The following is a 20894-nucleotide window of genomic DNA, read 5'->3' on the forward strand; positions in this document are numbered from 1 at the left end:
CCCCAGCGCCAAGGCGACACGAGGGGTGTATTCACTCATCAGCCAGCGCTGGCCAATACGACACGCGCGGGTGTGAGCAAAGCCCCTGCCTCTGTGGGGCCGATGCTCCAGCGGGTAAACAGCAAGGGGTAAATGTGTGCTCCAGGAGGCACCTCGAGACCCCCGCAGAGGGCAAGGCGGGAACAGGGAAGCGCGCGGTCTCTCCCGCAGCACGCGGGCGTCTGTCCCGGCAGCCCCGCCCCGCCCACCTGGGCTCTGGGGAACGGCCCCTCTGGCTTGTGCCGCCGGCGGGGATTCCCACTGCAGAGGCCGAGAGGAGCGGGCCGAGCCCGGCCGCTGCCCTGAGAGCCGCCGCATCTGTGCGGGCAAACAGGACCGGCGGAAGCCAGCACCGCGCCGCGACTCCTGGGCGCGTCAGCACAAACAGGCCCCCTTTTGTGGGCCGAGCTCTCGGTCATCGATCATCGCACAGCTGATCCGAGGAGTGGCGTTCTAGAAAGCTCCATCGGGCACCGACTGAGCGGCCGCCGTGAACGTGGAACTGTGTTCCTGGGGGTCCCGGGGCTGGGCCCCAGCGATCCGATCACGACATCCTCACCAGCGATCCGATCCGCAGGGACCCTGTGCCCCGTGTCTCTGTCCGCGACAGCCGGCCAGTGCGTTGCTGGCTTGCCGACGGAGCCCACACCCCCGCGCTGTGACGCCCGGCCTGAGCAGAAACCCCCCCCTGCGCCCGCGCTGTCTGCGGAAGACCCGTCATGGCCTCTCTCGCTCCGGGCGCCGCCGGCTCCGCCATCCTGTGCCTGGCGGCATCTGAAGTGCCAAAGCCACCAGCCAAACACACACAGAATGACACCGCATACACCCCGGGGGGGGGCACGTGTCTGCAGCACGAGAGCCGAAACAGGAGGCAGAGTGCTGCCTTGTGCCCCCGCCGGGGACGCGTGTGTCACGGCGCAAATTTTTCGGCGCCCCGCACACGTCTGTGAGTGGCCGTGCACATGTCCATGTCAGGGTTATAAGTGAGCGTGGCCGGGCCGGGTCTGCGCGCTGAGCTGCAACTCCCAAACCGCGGAGGACGGAGCCCTGGGCCCCCTGCCGCGGACGCCACTGTGCCTGAGGACAAGGTCTCAAGAGGAAACTAGGGTGAGACGAGGCGCAGGCGCCCTCAGCAGGAGATGTGGGCGCGCCACGGGACGCCAGGGAGGGACGGCAGAGGGAGTGAGGGCCCCGCAGGGAGGGGCCCGACCACAGCGCGCAGACAGGCTCAGAGGAGCCAGCCCTGCCGGCGCTGACCCCGCACGCCCAGCCTGCGGGGCCTGCGGGGCCGGCGCCTGCGGAGAGTCGTCACGGCAGCCGGGCAGACTGGCGCAGCCGGTGCGTTCACACACGTGTGCGAACACACACGTGATGAGGAGCGACTGCATTCGTATGACCTTCAAATAAGCGCAGTTCGTTTCTCAGCCTTTCCGGAAGGCTCACTTCTCGGAAACTGTGCAGAACTCCCGGGTGCGCGGTTGTTCCCAACACCGTGGACACAACTGCGTGCATTTGTGCGGAGCAGGTTTTTTGTTGTTGTTGTTTTTTTTTTTTTTTTGAGACAGAGTCTCACCCTGTTGCCCGGGCTAGAGTGAGTGCTGTGGCGTCAGTCTAGCTCACAGCAACCTCAAACTCCTGGGTTCAAGCAATCCTCCTGCCTCAGCCTCCCGAGTAGCTGGGACTATAGGCATGGGCCACCATGCCCGGCTAATTTTCTATATATTTTTAGTTGGCCAATTAATTTATTTCTATTTTTAGTACAGACAGAATCTCACTCTTGCTCAGGCCGGTTTCGAACTCCTGACCTTAAGAGATCCACCCACCTCGACCTCCTGGAGTGCTAGGATTACAGGCGGAGCAGGTTTTGGAGGTTGGGACAGCCAACTCAGACTCCTGGGGCAGGGAGAGGAAGGTTCTCATCTGCAGCCCCTGGGCTGGGGGTTCCAGAGCCCGGTGGATTTCTGTGCCTAAACAGGACAGTTCACATAAACCTCATGGAGAAAGAGACTGGGGTTACTTCAATTCTGTCATCCTATGTGACCTCTTGGTGCTTTAAATTCCTGTTTAAAATTTAAAACTGCGAAACCCAGTGCAAGCTGAGCAGTAGCATTTGAGTGCAAAGGTGCGCTCACACATGAAGTCAGTCCCTGATTAGAATAATGACTTTATAATTGAAATGTACCCTTCTTTCTGTTAATTGCTTTAAAGAACAATCAGGAAAAGCATGACTGTCCATGATGATGACATGATTATACAGAAAATATTTTTTTTTTATGAAGGATGGAGCGTTCAAAAATGTGATCTGCCCTGGGTGTCATGTGTGATGGGCCTGCCCCCAGCCTGGGGTCCTCGAGCTCCGTGCCGGCATCCCAGCAGCTTCTGGCAGCCCTGCAAGAGTCCACTGAACCCCAAGTTGCTCGGGCAGACCCAGAGCCCTTGGGCTCTGACCTCAGCCCTGCCTGAGCCCAAGGCTGCAACCTGCCCACCACTAGCAACTCTGGGGCCCCGGGTAGATGTTGGATCCAAGAGTCTGCTCCAGGTGTCAGATGGGTGGGAGCCATTCTTCCAGGGCCCCAGCCACCTCCTGGTGGTGCAGGGCCACCTGGGACCAGCCCCGGCCCCTACTGTAGCAGCATAGCCCTCCCCCGGAGCTGCACTCAGGCCACCGAGCTGGTCTGGTCCATGTCAGGGGAAGGGAACCCTTGTGAAAGAAGGGCCAACGGAGAGGTCCACCTGGCTGGCCCAAGGCCACCTCCAGGTGGAGGTCAGTACCCCCTGGAAGCCTGACTCGGAAGCCCAGGGATGTGTCTGTCTCCCGGGCCAGGTCTGGGCAGGGCAGCAGCAGGGACTGCCCTGCAACCTCCCACCCAGGGGGACCGGGAGGAGGTCGCCAGCCCAGGCACCACAGGCTGCCAAGTGAGGGGCCCAGGCCGCCACCGGGGCCTGTGAGAACACGGTGACCCTTGGCAAGGTGGCCACTCTTCACTGGATGTCCTTGGCCTTTTCCCAGCTGCCAACTCCGGCCTCCTACATAGTCACCGTCACCCTCGGCCTGTGGCCTGGACCGAGAGTCCGGGGAGAGTGTGACCAGCCCCGAGGGCAGCCCTGCCAACACTTGGGTTGAAGGTGGCTCTGGCAGGGGAGCCGCAAAGCCAGCAGCCTCCTGGGAAGGCCCAGGGTGGGTGGCCACTTCGAAGGACACAAGGTGACCCAGGTGCCACCCAGGGAGCCTGCGCCACCCTGGGTCCTGGCGACCCCGGGCTGAGCCATCCACCCCGAGTGCAGCCCACGGCAGCCCCGTGCAGCCCTCGATCCCCAGCCCTCCGGAGAGAGGCCACTGCTGTTAGGGCCACACACAGACGCGGTCACTGCTGACCCAGGGACAGGGCAGGCCTCGGGTGTGGGCTGCACAGGGGGTCCTGGGGTGGGCAACAGGGAGAGGCCGAAGGACCCAGCAGGACCCAGACTGGGCTTGGCAGTGTGCATGCGTGCATGTTTGTGGTATATGTGTGGTGCGTGGTGTGTGGTGTGTGGGTGTGTGTGTGTGTGTGTGTCGGGGGGAGCACCATCAGCACCATCAGCTACATCTCTGGGATCGCCTTTCCCTGATGTCCCTAAACCGGGCCCCGTGTGGATCTTGCTGTGCGGCCGCAGGCAGGAAACGGGGCCTCAGTGGCTGCTCCTCCACTCCCCGTCCCCTCTGTCCCCTCCGGATTGTCTCCCCCCACCCTAATCCCGCTCTCAGCGATTTGCGATGTGCTGTGATTTGCGATGTGCCGCGCCAGCACGGCCCGCGCCAGCCCCGCTCACAAAGGCCGCGCTGCCCGCCGCCCGGCCCGGCAGTCTGGGCGCACACAGCGGCGCTGGATTTTCCAGTCCAGGGCGCAGGGCGCACACAAATCCGCCTGTGCTGGCAGATGGGCTTTGTGGCGGCTCAGCGGGGAATGCGCCTGGCTAAGCCCCGGCTGTCCGGGTCGGGAGGTCAGGCCGGACGGTCCCTCAGAGCGCTGCCCCTCCCAGCAGCAGGAGGGCGTCTGCCCAGCCCCCGCCAGCCAGCGCAGGCCTCGGCGCCCTCCACGCACCCAGAGGTGCCGGGCTAAATCGGGAGGGATTCCTCGCCTCGGGATTGGAGGCCATTCTGCCCCACACACGCGCTGGGAGCTCACGACCCCCCGACGTGTGGGGTCCTGGACCTGGCAACAGCACAGGCCGCCTGGCCTGCCTCCCGACACTGCAGCAAAGAGCCATGTCATTGAGTTTATTTATTTATTTTTTTGAGACAGAGTCTCACTCTGTTGCCCAGGCTAGAGTGCCGTGGCGTCAGCCTTGCTCACAGCAACCTCAAACTCCTGGGCTCAGGCGACCCTCCTGCCTCAGCCTCCAAAATAGCTGGGACTACAGGCATGCACCACTATGCCCGGCTCATTTTTTCTATATATTTTTAGTTGGCCAGTTAATTTCTTTCTATTTTTAGTAGAGATGGGGTCTCGCTCTTGCTTAGGCTGGTCTCGAACTCCTGACCTTGAGTGATCCGCCCGCCTCAGCCTCCCAGAGTGCTGGGATTACAGGCCTGAGCCACCGCGCCCGGCCCATTGAGTTTATTTTTATGACAAAAACTTTTACACATTGTAAAAAGTAGAGAGAAGGGTACAATGGACCGCATGTGCTCCTCAGCCAGGTCCAGCAATATGAAGATTCCGCCCCATTTCCTGCTTCTCTTCGTTGTTTCTTCCCTGAACACCCCGGCACTGCACCCCACATTCTGCAGGTGCTTCTCTCGAAAACGTGACATTTCTTGACATCAGCACAAATTCCATTTGCACGCAACAGGATTGATAACGGTTTCTTAATATCATCTAAAACCCAGTCCCTCGCCCGGTATTCCTAATTGTCTCAAATGTGTCCTTTTATGGTTCATTCCTTAGAATCACGACCCCCAAAGAACCTGGTCGCTGCTCTGGTTGCTTCGTGGATGTGCGGTTTCTAGATGTTTTTCTGCATTATTGAAAAGGTCATGGGTGTCTTTCCCTTTCGCTCTGTTAAAAATAGTGAACATATGCCCTGGTTGTCTAATTCCAAGAACACCGAGCCTGGGGCAGGGCCGCTGTTAAGACTTTACTGGGAGGTGGGACCAGGGTGGGGGAGGGGACACTCTGCAGAGCTGGTCACAGCCGGGCACCTCGGGCAGCGACGCAGCTGCCGCCCTCCCTCCCTCGGGCCAGATCTGCCCCAAGGACGAGGCCCCGCCACCTTTCTGATGTGTCCTTCAGGGACCTTCTGGGCAGCCGCCGGGTGGCAGAGCCCTGGGGACACAGGCCGGTCAGCTCCTGGGGCGCGAGGTGGCCGTGGGTCCAGTTGCTGAGTTACGCTTGGGATTCTGCATGAATCCTGCTCGGAGCTCCACGGCCTGTCACTCTTCCTTCTCGTACGGCCCTTGCCTGGTTCGATATCAAGGCCGTGACTGCCTCAGAGAACGGGGGCGAGAGTGCGGTTTCTGTTTTTCTAGTCTTTGGAAGAGTGTCTATGAAACCGAAACTGTTCCTAAACATGTTGCTAAAACTCATCTGTAAACAGCTGGGCCTGTTGTTTTCTATTTGGGGACATTCTTTCCACTGGTTCCATTTTTTTTTTTTTAATGGTTATAGGACTTCTTATTTTCTATTTTTTTCCTAAGCCAATTTTGGCAAGTTGTAGTTTTCCTTTTGTGTTTTTTTTTTTAATTATTTTTAGGAAACACTACTTTGTGTGCACATTCCAAGTTGCCGGCACGCAGAGGCTCCCTGCACGCCGGTCCCGCTGCGGTCCCCGTGAGCGCGTCGGCACGCAGCTGGCTCTCTTCCCCACCCCTGCCGTCTCACCTCTGTCCTGGAGGGCTCTGGGGGGCTTCTCAGTTTTATCAGATTTGTCAAGAACTTTGGCTCTGTTGAGCCTCTCTACCAGTAGGTCGTTTCTAGATCATTCATTTCTGCTCATATCTTCACTGTTGTCTCTCCTCTGCGTATTCTGGGCTTGTTCTGATTCCCTGAGCTCGTACGCGGGCACTCGGCTACGAGCAGACGGGCGTTTCCCTCTTGCGACGGTGTGACGGGACGGGAGCAGCACGTGGAACCGACCACCACGTTCTAAGAGCGGAAGGAGACCCCGGTGCAGGTGGACCTGTGACTGTGCCCAAGCAGCCACCTAGCGATGGACACTTAGGGCGTCTCAGTTGGGGCTATTATAAATAACATCGCTGGCCGGGCGTGGTTGCTCACACCTGTAATCCTAGCACTCTGAGAAGCCGACGCAGGAGGATCGCTCAAGCTTAGGAGTTCGAGACCAGCCTGAGCAAGAGGGAGACCCCGTCTCTACTAAAAATAGAAAGAAATTAGCTGGACAACTAAAAAAGTATATAGAAAAAATCATCCGGGCATGGTGGCGCATGCCTATAGTCCCAGCTACTCGGGAGGCTGAGGCAGGAGGATCACTTGACCCCAGGAGTTTGAGGTTTCTGTGAGCTAGGCTGACGCCACGGCACTCACTCTAGCCTGGGCAACAGAGTGAGACTCTGTCTCAAAAAAAAAAATTATAAAAATTAAAAAATGAATGAATAACATCACACCTATCTTCTGTAAGTGTATTTCCACAAATCAAATTCCCAGAAGTGAAACTGCTGAATCCAATAATCAAATTTCAGTGGAAATGAGAACCACGGCTCCTTCCTAGCTCTCCCCACAGACTCATACACTTGGATGCAAAATGACCAAGCATAATGCTTCTATCCTTTCCTTCCCTCGGGGCAATTACACGAGTGAAGCTCTCTAAATGGAGTTAGATGAGCATGAAGAATCCTTCACACAGGTTGAAACAGATGAGATGATCAACATCTCTTTTTGTGGGTGTATCCAAGATGTCCCCTCCCTCTTGGAAGGGAAAAAGGAAAGCAACCCGCTGGTGGTCGTGGTGCAGAGAGGCACGCAGCCTTCATCCTGCCCCGGCGGCTGCCCTGGTGACACCGGGCCAGGCGGTGGGGCCTTCGACCCTCCTAGGACACAGATTAGGGATACGGGAGCAAACAGGGCATTTCACCACTGCAGCCTGAGTGTCTCAGAAGCCAAGGGCTGAGCTCCACGGTGGGGAGTGCCGGGGTTGCCCTGCTGGAGGAGCGTCCCACATTGGTGTCTGACCGTGAAGGAGTCCGGACACAGAAATTCGCCTGAGCACCATCTCACTTGTATTTCCGTCCCCGGGGACTGATGCACAGGCCATGTTGTGCTGTTTTGTTGAGATGGGGTCTCACTGTGTTGTCCAGGCTGGTCTCCAACTCCTGGCCTCAAGCGATCCTCCCGCCCCGGCCTTCCAGAGTGCGGGGATTTCAGGCGTGAGCCTCCGCACCCCGCCCAGACGGTTTCTGTAAATCCATTCGTGTGTGAATGGATTTTTTTTAATTTTCTTGTTTCGAGTCTACATTCAACACTGCCCTCCCATGAGGCCTGGACAAAAAGAAGGAGAAAGTTCTGGCCAGATGGACACCACCAGGCGGTCACTCGGTCTGCAATCCGGGACTGTCATTCTGTTTTTGCCCACCTGCCCCCTCACTCTTGGGGGTTGTTTGCCCAGGGCGGCCAGCACCTCCACCTGGCCAGCCAGAGGCTTCTGGAACCCCAGGCTCACAGCCCCTTCTGTGTGTCTAACCTGGAAATCGCCAGGTCCTGTCATTCCAGAATGGAATAGTCCTTTAAGTTTGTGTAGAGAACCTCAGAGCTGCAAGGAAGCAGGAGACCCTGACCAGATTTGACCAAGGTTCCGTTTCTTTTTTTTTCTTTCTGAGACAGTCTCACTCTGTCTAGAGTGTTATGGCATCATCGTAGTTCACTGCAGCCTCCAACTCCTGGGCTCAAGTGATCCTCCCGCCTCTGCCCCTGAGTAGCTGGGACTACAGGTATGCGCCATTACGCCTGGCTAATTTTTCTATTTTCAGTAGAGACAGGGTCTTGCTCTTGCTCAGGCTGGTCTTGAACTCCTGAGCTCAAGGGATCCTCCTGCCTCGGCCTCCCAAGTAGCTGGGACTGCAGGCATGCGCCACCATGCCCGGCTAATTTTTTCTATATATTTTTAGTTGGCCAATTAATTTCTTTCTATTTATAGTAGAGACGGGGTCTCGCTCTTGCTCAGGTGGTTTCGAACTTCTGACCTCTAGCGATCCGCCCGCCCGCCTGGGCCTCCCAGAGTGCTGGGATTACAGACGTGAGCCACCTCGCCCGGCCAGCCAAGGTTCCTGCCCACTGCCGTTCCCTGCTCCTTCCGTTCTCCCACACAGGTGGTTAAACTCTCTGAGCCTCAGTTTCCCCAACTAGAAAATGGCGATGAAAGCAATAACTCACCTAAGCGTCACTGCGGCTGCCTGAGGCAGAACGACTCATTCCGCCCTTTACAGAGGAGGAAGCTGAGGCAGAGAGGCAGAGGGGCTTGACCTCTGCGTGCTCAAGGTCGCGCCCCGACTGCAGGGGAGCAGGAGCTGGACGGAGGCAGCTCCTTCGTCCATCAAAGAAGAACTCGAAAGGTCTGCGACAGTCACACAAACGCACCACGATAAAGGGCAAGAGAGCGCCCGGCGAGCCCCGCACTCGCGGCTGCGTCTTCAGTGCGCGGCGGCAGGAGGCGCTACTGAGCTTTTGCTTTGCCACATCCACTCCCTGATTTCACCACCACCACTGTCGCTCACTGGTCCTCCGGAAAACGGGTAAGTCATTATCTTACTTGCTTTGATTAACCTTTCTTAAATATAGGTCCAGCTCACACTTACTTCGATGCTTAGTGTTACAAGTGTTTAGGGGCCGGGCGAGGTGGCTCACGCCCGTAATCCTAGCACTCTGGGAGGCCGAGGCAGGAGGATCGCTCAAGGTCAGGAGTTCAAGACCTTCCTCATGCTTGGCCTCAAGAAAATATTCCTGTCATCTGTTCTGGTGCTTTGAGTCTGTCTGAATTAATTTCTTTCTACTAAAGATAGAGATTAATTGGGCCGTCAAAAAAATATATAGAAAAAATTAGCCGGGCATGGTGGCGCATGCCTGTAGTCCCAGCTACCCAGGAGGCTGAGGCAGGAGGATCGCTTGAGCCCAGGAGTTTGAGGTTGCTGTGAGCGAGGCTGACGCCACAGCACTCACTCTAGCCTGGGCAACAGAGTGAGACTCTGTCTCAAAAAATAAAAGAAGAAGAAGAAGAAGTGTTTTGAGTCTTTATTTAGAAGCTGGGGCCAGGGCTGGCCTCAGGCCAGGACGTCACAAAGGAACCTCCACGTCCCCAGGTCGGTTTCCTCTCCAAGCTTGCTCCCTGTCCGGTGCTGCACCCCCAGGAAGCACCAATGTCCCCGCATCTCTGCGGTTGCAGAAGCAGAGCGGGACGGACCCTCCCCTCGGCCTGAGAGCGGGAGATTCGCGCCCCCTAGCGTCCGCCGTGGCAGCAAGCTCCGAGCTGCTGTTGCCCTGGTGGGAAGACAGTTCTTTCAAAGATTCAAAGGGAGGAAACCAAGTCTGAAATACGCAAGCTCCGTCCATGACGACTGCCTGATCAGTACGCCCGCAACCCTCCGCCGCTTGCAAGATTCGCCCCGTCAAGGTTCGCCAGCTTCTAACAGCTGCCAAACCAAAATGGCTTGAAGACAAAGGTCACCGAATTACAAAAGCACGTCCCATTCCACGCGGCAATTCCACTTTTAGAGACGTGCTCTACAGATACACAGCCGCACATGCGGAGTGACCTAGGCACAAGGCTCCTTGTCACAGCCATGTCTGTGTCAGAGAGACGTGGACGCTATCTACGTGTGTGTCCGTGGACAGCAGTCTAGCAGATTCTACCGCAGGAATATTCTGCAGCCTTCAAAAAAATAAGGCAGGCCGGGCGCGGTGGCTCACGCCTATGATCCTAGCACTCTGGGGGAGACCGAGGCGGGCGGATTGTTTGAGCTCAGGAGTTCGAGACCAGCCTGAGTAAGAGCAAGACCCCATCTCTACTAAAAATGGAAAGAAATTAGCTGGACAACTAAAAATATATAGAAAAAATTAGCCGGGCATGGTGGCGCATGCCTGTAGTCCCAGCTACTTGGGAGGCTGAGGCAGGAGGATCGCTTGAGCCCAGGAGTTTGAGGTTGCTGTGAGCTAGGCTGACGCCGCTGCACTCACTCTAGCCTGGGCAACAGAGTGAGACTCTGTCTCAAAAAAAAAAAAAGAGGAAATTTGTTATGTTGTAATATGGAAATATCTCCAAGTCATTACATAAAAGTAAGACAGAGAACAATGTATGGTACACTGACATTTATACCAACATAGGACACACACATGCAATTGCTTGTAACTGCATAAAATACCTCTAGGACCCACGTGTAACTGGTAACACACCTGTTCTTGGTGAGGTCTGGGCACAGAACCGTCAGAGGACTCCTCACTTTTTGATTTTGAACCTTTAGAATGGATGAACCACACATAAGGTAATTCAAGTAAAATTGCAAAGAATAAAGCCTTAGCCATGACATGGGTTGCCTGTGTGTGCAAAAAACCACCGTTGCTGGAAATAAAGGTGACCCACGGGCCCAGGTGGAGATCTCTTATAGACTGAATGTTTGCATCCTCCCAAATTCATATGTGGAAACCCCAACCTCCAGTGGGATGGTTTTAGGAGGTGAGGACCCTGGGAGGTGATGAGGTCATGAGGGTGAGGCCCTCAGGATGGGATCAGTGACCTCATGAGAACGGACACGGGAGCTTCCTCTCTCCCCCACCAGGTGCAGATGCAATGAGGAGGCAGCCGTCTGCAAACCAGGAAGTGAACCCTCACCAGGAACCGGACCTCCAGCACCTTGGGCTTGGGCTTGCAGCCCAGAACTCTGGGAAATAAGCTTCTGTCCTTCACGCCGCCTGTCCCCGGCATTTGCTCACTACAGCAGCCCACGCAGAATGCGATGAGACCTTAAGCCTTCGTAAGCCTCTAACCACATGGTCTCATTGATTGCAGCTGCTTATGAAAGAAAACACAAATTCTCTTTTACCGAGAATCACATGTTACATGATTGTCCGGAGAGGCCTCCCGGTGACCGATCGTGTGTGGTGACATCCGAGCTTGGCGGTTCCGCAGGCCGGGCGGGGTGGCTGCCTTCTTCGTCACAGAATCGCAGAATCACAGAATCGGAGTTTGAGAGAGGACCTCAGGAATCACCCGGCCCAACCCGACTTTGCGGGTCAGCAAACCAGGGCCCAGACTGAGGAGGTGACGCTGAAGTCCCCTGGCACAGGCACGTGGCCTGCGCCCAGCCCTTCACCAGCCTCCACGAACCCGGCCCCACGGCACCCAGCCGGGCAGGCACACTGATCATCTTAGTCTGTTTTCCGTTGCTTATAACAGAATGCCCGCAACTGGGCGAGCTGTAAAGAAAAGGAGTTTATTTCTCACAATGATGGGGGCTGAGCAGCCCACGGTCGAGGTCTGCACCTGGGGAGAGCCTTCTGGTGGGGCTGGGAGAGCCAGCGTGCCAGCTCAGGCCTCTCTCTGCTCATGAAGCCCCCAGGCCCCTCCCATGATGGCCCGTCAACCCAGTAACCCATGGACGGGGAGGCCCTTCTCAAGGACAGAGCCCCTGCAGCCCAGCCACCTCTCACAGGCCCCCTCTCAATACCGCCACTCGGGGACCCAGTTTCGGCATGAGTTTCCGGAGGGACATTCGAGCCGTAGCAAACTCACTGTCACTGTACAAATGGGGAACTGACCTTGAGAGATGAACGGTCTTGCCCGGAGTCTCAAGCTCTTTCCGCGGTGGAGCCAGGATGACGCCTGGGTCTGGAGGTTCCACAGACCAGGCCCTGAGCCACCGGGGCCTGCCGCTTCACACGGCGTCATCAGCCCATACGGCTGAGAAACGGGCAAACCCGACGTGCGCCGCTGACCACCCCACCCCATGACCCCCAGGCCCTGGGACCAAACGCCTCTGCCTCCCCCACCCTCCACCCCCGACCCCCCAGCAAGGCCCTGCACAGGCACCTCCAAGCACATCCGTCCTCCACACCGCTCCGCCCGGCCTCCGCCCGCCCGGCCACCCTCCTCCCCCATCCCGGATCACCCTCCCTGTCGCCCTCTGCTGCCTCACCCAGCACCCCAAACTCGACTCTTTGTAAGGCAGCTTTATTGAGATATGGTTCACAGGCCGCAGAATTCCCCCTCTTAAATAAAGTGCACGATTAAGCAAACTTTACCAATTCACAAAATCGTTCTTCCATCACCGCCATCAACTTCCGCGTAACGTTTTCATCACCCCAAAAGTCAACCAGACGCGTCAGCACCCCCGCCCTGGCCTCGCCCAGCGCCGGGCCGCCACGCGCCTCTCTGCCGCCGCTGTGGGGCTCGCCTGCCCTGGCAGATCGTGGGAATGCAGCCGCGCTCACGTGGTCTCGTGCGCGTGGTTTCCCTCGTGCGCCGTGCTGTTTTCCTGAAAGCTGCGGACGCCAAGGTGAAATCTCGCGTCAGACCCCACACGACAGGGCTGAGAAGGCAGGCCACGGCGGAGGTGGCTCGTGCTCACGTGTCGGGGCAAGAGCTGTGTCCAGGGACTTTCCAAACCCTGTCTCTCCTTATCATCTCCGGCTTTGACAAGGTTTGGCACCGGCATCCTCCGGGACGGCAGTAATCCAGAGATGGCCCGGGAGGAACGCCCGCCCGCCTGCGACGGCATCGCCACCGATCCTCTGCCTGCTGATAAAGCTGCCCTCCCCCTTCCCCAGGCCCCCTCCCCCTTCCCCAGGTGCCCTCCCCCTTCCCCAGCGAAGGCCCCAGCGGCTGGCCGTGTCTCCCACCCCAGATCATAGTCCTCCCGTCTATTCCTGAGTAAGCGCAGCGTGTTTAGAGACAATTTTCTCCAGTTTCTATTTCTTAGGTGCGTCCGTCCGTGTTGTAGCACGTGCCGGTGCTTCGTTTCCTTTCACGCCTGGTCTCTGATCACCGCAGGGGGCCACGGCCTGCCCGTCCATCTGCCGGTCGAGGAACCTGGGCTGTGTCCCCTGTTGGCTCCCGTGACTGACGCTGCTGTGAGTATTCCTGTGCACGTCTGCATGGGCGCCTGCCCCGCTCTCCTTCTGACTATCGAAAGCATGAATCAGAACTCAATTCTGCCAGGGCCCAAACTGCACGTGGCATCCTCAGAAAGGTCCTAGGGCGACATCCTTCTCCACGCCACGGCCCACCTGATCTGAGCCAGGAGCCCTCCCCTGACCTCCAGCACCCCCTCCCCACAGAGCTCCTCCCCACCCCAGCCCTTGCTCACCCCAGCCTTCACTCCTGTTCAGTGTCCGCTCCACCACCACAGCCTCAGACGCCTGAGCACCTGGGCCGCCCAGCCTTCCAGGTGCTCCTCCACCCTCCATCCCTCAGCTCCCTCTGAAGTTAGCTCACTCTGCTTCCTGTTTCTCTCCTCCCTCCCCCGAACCTGGGCCCTGTGCATGAGGACGGGACCTGGTCTTATTTGCCCTGGTAGCCCCAGTTGCCCAGGCAGCACCTGTTCCCAGGAGGAGCTCAAGAAACACGCCATGAACGAGTAACGAGAGGCAGTGGCCACTGAGTTGCATTTCATAAAGACCCCGCTGCTGAAATGACCCCTTCATTTCATAAAGCCCTTCACAAAACCCTACTGCTCCTCTGAGATGGTGCCTGGTGTGTGTGGGGTTCTGTGTGTTTGGCTGGTTGGTTGGTATTTTTTATTTTCTTTTTTTTGAGACAGAGTCTCACTCTGTTGTCCGGGCTAGAGTGCCGTGGCGTCAGCCTAGCTCACAGCAACCTCAGACTCCTGGGCTCAAGCAATCCTCCTGCCTCAGCCTCCCGAGTAGCTGGGACTACAGGCATGTGCCACCATGCCCGGCTAATTTTTTCTATATATTTTTAGTTGGCCAATTAATTTCTTTCTATTTTTAGTAGAGATGGGGTCTTGCTCTTGCTCAGGCTGGTTTTGAACTCCCGACCTTGAGCGATCCGCCCGCCTCGGCCTCCCAGAGTGCTAGGATTACAGGCGTGAGCCACCGAGCCTGGCCAGGTTGGTGGACATTGAGTTTTGGTTTTTATCCTGTCTCATCAGAGACAACTGCCCTTTCACAGAGGAAGATAACTTCTCCTTCCTTACGGCTGTAAGACTCTGCGACACTACAGGTTATGTGTGCTTACGCTCCTATAAACATAAGATGAGACAGAACAGGCACCCTGTGTTGGCTTTAGGATACAGAACAACTCTGGGCCAGGTGTGATGGCTCATGCCTTTAATCCAAGCACTTTGGGAGGCTGAGGCAGAAGGATAGCTTGAGGCCAGGAGTTTGAGACTCACTTGAGCAACATAGCAAGAGCCTGTCTCTACTAAAACTAGAAAAATTAGTCATGCATCACAGCTTGTGCCTGTAGCCTAGCTACTCGGGAGGCTGAGGCAGGAGGATCACTTGAGCCCAGGAGTCTGAGGTTGCTGTGAACTAGGCTGACAACACAGCACTCTACCCAGGGCAACACAGTGAGACTCTGTCTCAGAAAAAAAAAAAACCTTTAACCAGCAGAAGCTTCAGAGGCACCAGTTGACCTTTGGGTTCTGCCTGGAGGTTGTTCCTACCCAGGGAGCGCGAGCCCCCCTGAGCCGGCCCAGGTGCTCTCCCTGCTGGAACGCCGGCTCCTGCCAGCTCTCGGGGAGGTTCAGCTCCTGATCCACGGCTGCAGCATCTCCCTCCTGAAGCCCCAGCTGACACCCCGGCAGGAATCCCGTCACTGGGGGGTAACATTATTTCAATGATGGGGCGAGTCTTTAGTTCAGTCTGAAAACCCACCCTACTGGGTGCTTGTCTGCTTTCCACTGGGCACCCTTGGCACCTGTGGTCTGCAGCAGGTGCCCTGGCCTCCACACAGGTGGGCTCTGTGCACCAGCAGGCTGGCCTGGCACGGCACGGCACACAGGGGTTGGCTTTGCCTAAAGCAATGCTTCTAGCCCTGCCATGTGCAAGAAGAGGGAAACTAGAAACCATATATATATTTTTTTTTTTTTGCAGAGATGGGATCTTGCTGTGTTGTCCTGTCTAGACTCAAATTCCTCCTCCTGCCTCAGCCTCCCAAGTAGCTGGGACTACAGGTACAAGTCACCACACCCAGCTCTAATGTCTTAGAGGCATTGAAACAGTGAAGAGAAAATCGAGGCCAATTTTGCAAACAAATCATCCAGAGTTGGATAAATGAATAAGAGCAAATACTATATGTTGCACAAACCCATCAGGGGTCCGGGACCCTCAAAACCAGACACATTAATATTCCCACAGCCAAACTCACCACACTAAGTGGGACACGCACCCCCTAGTACTGCAGCTTGCTTCCAGCTGACTTGCATAGTAAGGAGGCAGTTCATGAAACAGCAAGGCAGCCACATATCATAGATTTTCTACTAATAGTACTTCTTACTCTCATGGAAAATGTGTTCAGTCGAGCATCAAACATATACCATTTTAAGTGAAGCTAAATGCGTGTGTAAAAGAAAGTAAAATTTCAGAACCCTCTAAATTTATTATGCCAAGAGATAAATTAAGCCCTGGAGACTGAGTGGTGTAACATGTTTGCAATTCTGCTGCTTAGATTATAGATTAACTGTCTTCCTCGCTGTTCTTGTTCTGTAAGTGACTAGCAAAGACCAGGGACCTCCCTCCCTCCTCCAATCGCTGATCTTTTTTATAAATTAACCACCCTCTTTATTGCCCTGCACCTAACTCGGACCAGATGGCACTAAAAGACCCCATGACCATTACATCTGCAGTGTGGAACGATAAATACACCTCTCCCGAAAGAAAAAGACCACCTCCACGGATCAGATCATTGTAACCATGTGTTAAGCCTTCTATAGAAATGTTGCTGTTAAGCTTCCTTTAGCTTTGTCTATATAAATGATCCCAAATGTCTACACCAGGGGTCCTCAAACTTTTTAAACAGGGGGCAAGTTCGCTGTCCCTCGGACCGTTGGAGAGTGAGCACTGTGGGCCCGGGACGAGTTGGTTGCTAAGCAGGACAGGCAGCGGCGGCAAAAACACCCAGCGGGTCGGATAAATGTCCTAGGCGGGCGGCATGTGGCCCGAGGACCGTAGTTTGAGGACGCCTGGTCTACACTTTATAACACCGACTTCCATTCTGTGGGCTCTGAGCTGCCCAGGTGGCCATCCTTAAACGTTGCACCTGAATAAATTCTCTTTAAACAAGATTCTGACCCTTCTGATTGCGTTAGGTTGACACCTGTATGTACGCGTGCAGTGAATCAGGTCTACACCTGGCTGCGTGGGGGTCCTGGCCCTGGGGGCACGGCAGTGCTGCGTCGCTATGGCCATGGGCCGGGGGATTCTCCAGTCCTGAGGCAGCCCCGTGCCACAGCGCTGCTCGGCACACCTTCCCAATCTCCAGTGCCATCACCAAGCCGTCACTCTAACTCCGGGTCCCCTGCTCACTGATAAACATCCTTAAAGCCGCAATGAGCAGGCCACACGCTGGGGAGCCCAGACGGCCCGTGGGGGCGCCCCAGTGTCCGCCACGTCTCCATCACCTTCCCCTCCTTTGTTCTCATTTGTATTTAGCTCATTCCGGCAATTTCTCCACGATGCAAGGAACAGCAGTGGCCTCACGTCAATCTTTGGCATTCCTTCTCTGACTTCTACCTGGCTGCTAAACTTTGGGGGTAAGCAAAGAGGTTTGCCACTACCTTCGGCTATGGGGTGAGCGTCATCTCCGGGTTCGGGTTCCAGAAGGGTTTAGGTCGACCAAGCGTGTGTTAGTGGAGCTCTGCACGCTGGCTGAGCCTTCACGGGACTGTGTGAACATGTGGCTGGACGTAGCCGAGCAGCCCTGCTTTCTGTTAATGGCAGGATCCCCCTCCCAAAAAAGCATTTATATTCACTCTTCATGGAGCGCAAAACTCCCTTCACAAGCCGGTGAAAAGTAAATGTCAGAAACATTCCATTTGAAAAGACATTCGGGGCGGGAATGTGTGGAACGCATGTGCAGAAATAACAAGACGTTCCTTTTCTCTCGGGCCAGCTCATCTGCGGTGAATTCGTGGCACCGACACAAAAGAATTGTTCTGCCAGGCAGAGAGCGCTGCTCAGGTTCCCGGGGCGTGCCGTTTGCATGCCGGGCGCCCACACCTGTGGCTCTCTCCAGCCGCCGCCCCGCCTCCTCCGGACACCTGGTGCGGCTCCTCCACCAGCCTGCCTCCCCGGAGAGGGCGCGGGACGGACCTGTCTCGGCGGTGCCATGAACTTGTCCAGACCAGCGCTTCCATCAGATACAAATCCGTCCGTGGAATCTTCAGCTGTTTCCTGATGGGAACTTCTTCCCCCACGGTTACTCAGATTGTTTTGCACCATGACGCTTCTTGAATATTCATGCTCACCTTTAAATTTCAGTCCCTCCTGCTGTATTCCAGCTTGTCTCACCACCAAAACCTCTCCGTGGCATATGGTGGCTTTTCCATTGCCAGCTCCACTCAACCCACTCCTGGGCAGGATCTCCCTCCACCCCCGACCACAGCCCCCCAGCCCCCGCCCGGTGTTTTCGGTTTCTTTTTTTTTTTTTTTTTTTTGAGACAGAGTGTCACTTTGTTGCCCAGGCTAGAATGAGTGCCATGGCATCAGCCTAGCTCACAGCAACCTCAAACTCCTGGGCTCAGGCGATCCTCCTGTCTCAGCCTCCCGAGAGTAGCTGGGACTACAGGCATGTGCCACCATGCCCGGCTAATTTTTTGTATATATATATTTTAGTTGTCCAATTAATTTCTTTCTATTTTTTTAGTAGAGACGGGGTCTTGCTCAGGCTGGTTTTGAACTCCTGACCTCGAGCAATCTGCCCACCTCGGCCTCCCAGAGTGCTAGTATTACAGGCGTGAGCCACCGCACCCGGCCTTCGGTTTCTTGATGGTTCCGGGTCTTCACCATCACCGTAAACCCTCAACTGCTTGTCTTTCCATTTTCCATGTCGGTGGTCTTCCCAACCTCACCGACAGACCCTTCCCGCACTATTGACAAAGACAGCTTTTCTGTGTCCTTCTCACAGTCAGCAATGGAGCACGTGTGACTCGCTTTTTACCTATTCATAGTGCACTTAAAGCCAAGGTCACAAAAGGACACATGCATTTTAAAAATTAAAACACATGCAATGTCAGAGACCAGCACAGGAACCTGTGCCGGAGGGGGTGTTGGTCAGCTTTTGCAGCAAATTGAATTGTGGCACTGAATTTATAGAAAAAAGCCTTTCCATTTTCAGAGCTTTTTGCATTGTGGAATTATAGATAAGGGACTGAGGATCTATCTGTTCCACCAGGGAATCAGAATGAAGAGATGGAACTGGAGTCCTCCATGTGCCCAGGGTCTAGGAGGAAAGAGATGGCAACATCCCATCAGAGCACTGTCCCACCAAGTCAGCAGCTGCTGCTTCAAGAGCAACTGCGAGCGCTGAGCTTCGCCCACTCTTCATGGCAGGTGCAGCTGATCCTATCAGCAACTGGAAACCCTGAGAATTTCATAACCGAGGTCACAGGGCAGGAAGGGGCAAAGCAGGGTGTCAGATCCAGGTCTGCTCCACCCTTACAGGTAGGAGGGGAAGCTGCGACAGCCCAAAATGAGCTGCCCACCTGGCAGGGAGATGACTCCCAAGGTCATCTCAAGGCCAAACTGGAGTGTTGGGAAGGAGGGAGGCGGTGCATGTGTGGGGGGCTCTGCAGGGCCAGGAGCTGAAAGAGCCCTGCGGGCACGGGGGTTGGGAGCCGCGGAGCTCTCCCGGCAGGAAGGAGTAGGATCAGATCTGTGCTGTCCACACTGAGGGAAGCCAAGGAGTCAGCATGGATGTGAGAGTCAGGAAACCAAGGGCGACCCAGGCTAGGGCTTATGGTACGGATGACTGGCATGCACCAAACACCGGGCAGGGAAAGGCCAGGAGGTAGAGGAGGAGAAAAGGAAACCAGCAGGAAACATGTTGAACTCAAGGTGTCTGGCAGACTTCTAAGTGGAGATCTGTCTTCCCAGTTAGTGTCTGTGCACCGGCCACAGTATCTGACACATCAGATGTGCCCCCTAAATATCAGGTGGAAGGACGGATGGATGGATGGGTAGGCAGATGAAAGGACAGATAGGCAGATGGATGGACAGATGGACAGATGGATGCATAGACGGATGGAGAGATGGATGAACATGTGGGTGGATGGCTGGGAAGATGAAAGGACAGATGACAGATGAATGGATGGATGGATGATGAACAAATAATGGGTGGACAGATGAATGCATGGACATACGGGCAGAAGGACAAATAGGATGCACAGATGAAGAGAAATGAATGGACAAATGGGTGGAGGCTGCATATATGGATGCATGGATGGATGGGTGGATGGAGGGATGGGTGGGAGGGTGGATGGATAGGTGGATGGTATTGGTAGCCCTGGTATGATCATCTACCCTGGTTCTAGTAACCACATTAATTCCTTGGGAATTGTTTTGTTTTTTGTTTTTTTTTTGAGACAGAGTCACGCTCTGTTGCTGGGCTAGAGTGCCGTGGCGTCAGCCTAGCTCACAGCAACCTCACACTCCTGGGCTCAAGCAATCCTCCTGCCTCAGCCTCCCGAGTAGCTGGGACTACAGGCATGCACCACCATGCCCGGCTAATTTTTTCTATTTTAGTAGAGACAGGGTCTGGCTCTTGCTCAGGCTGGTCTCGAACTCCTGACCTCAGGCGATTCTCCTGCCTCGGCCTCCCAGAGTGCTAGGATTACAGGCCTGAGCCACCGCACCCGGCCTTGAAGCTAATTTCAATAAAACCTTACAAACAAATCATCCCATCTCAGTCAGCTGTGACCATACAAGATAAGATTTCCAGAACCCTTTTATGACCTCTTACAAATTTCCATTAAAGAGCTCCAAGAAAACCATGGTGTTCTGACGCAGGGCCCGACTCTGGTCTTGCGTCAATGTGCTTTTGATATTAATGCTCAATTCTTAGGAAAAAAATTATAAATAATTCCCTTCTAATTTTAGCTAACCTGCTCGCACATAAAACGGCTTTCATGAGATTAATCTTCCAGAAACCTTCTACAACTTGCTCAAACACAGTGATCCTGTTGGACTTACAGTGTGACTCAGCTCTGTCCCGGGACATCGCAGGAGGACTCTGGGGCGTGTCTGTGACGGTCCCTTCGAGGGAGGAAAGACGGTGCCCCTGCAACAGGACGTTGATCTGCGTGGACGGCTCCCGCCTTGTCTGTTGTGTCTCTCCGGTGAGGCTGGGGGAGGCTGGCAAGGCTATTGCTGTAAACAGCAGCCCAAACCGCCAGCCCAGGAGGTGCTCTGTTTTGAGACATGTATGCAGAGCATTAGATTTTGCTTAGCGTTTCAAAAAACCAGTTCAGGCCGGGCGCGGTGGCTCACGCCTGTAATCCTAGCTCTCTGGGAGGCCTAGGCGGGCGATCGCTTGAGGTCAGGAGTTCAAAACCAACCTGAGCAAGAGCGAGACCCCGTCTCTACTATAAAAATAGAAAGAAATTAATTGGCCAACTAGTATATATAGAAAAAATTAGCCGGGCATGGTGGCGCAAGCCTGTAGTCCCAGCTACTCGGGAGGCTGAGGCAGCAGGATTGCTTGAGCCCAGGAGATTGAGGTTGCTGTGAGCCAGGCTGACTAGGTCACCGCACTCACTCTAGCCTGGGCAACAAAGGGAGACTCTGTCTCAAAAAAAAAAAAATCACTTCAGGTTCTTGGCCTTTTCTGTTATTTTCCTAGTCTCTATTTCATTTATTTCCACTCTAATCATTGTCATTTACTTCCTTCTGCTAACTTTGTGCTTTGTTTATTCTTTT

Source organism: Microcebus murinus, chromosome 1 (assembly GCF_040939455.1).
Source record: "Microcebus murinus isolate Inina chromosome 1, M.murinus_Inina_mat1.0, whole genome shotgun sequence".
In the NCBI taxonomy this organism is placed as follows: domain Eukaryota; kingdom Metazoa; phylum Chordata; class Mammalia; order Primates; family Cheirogaleidae; genus Microcebus; species Microcebus murinus.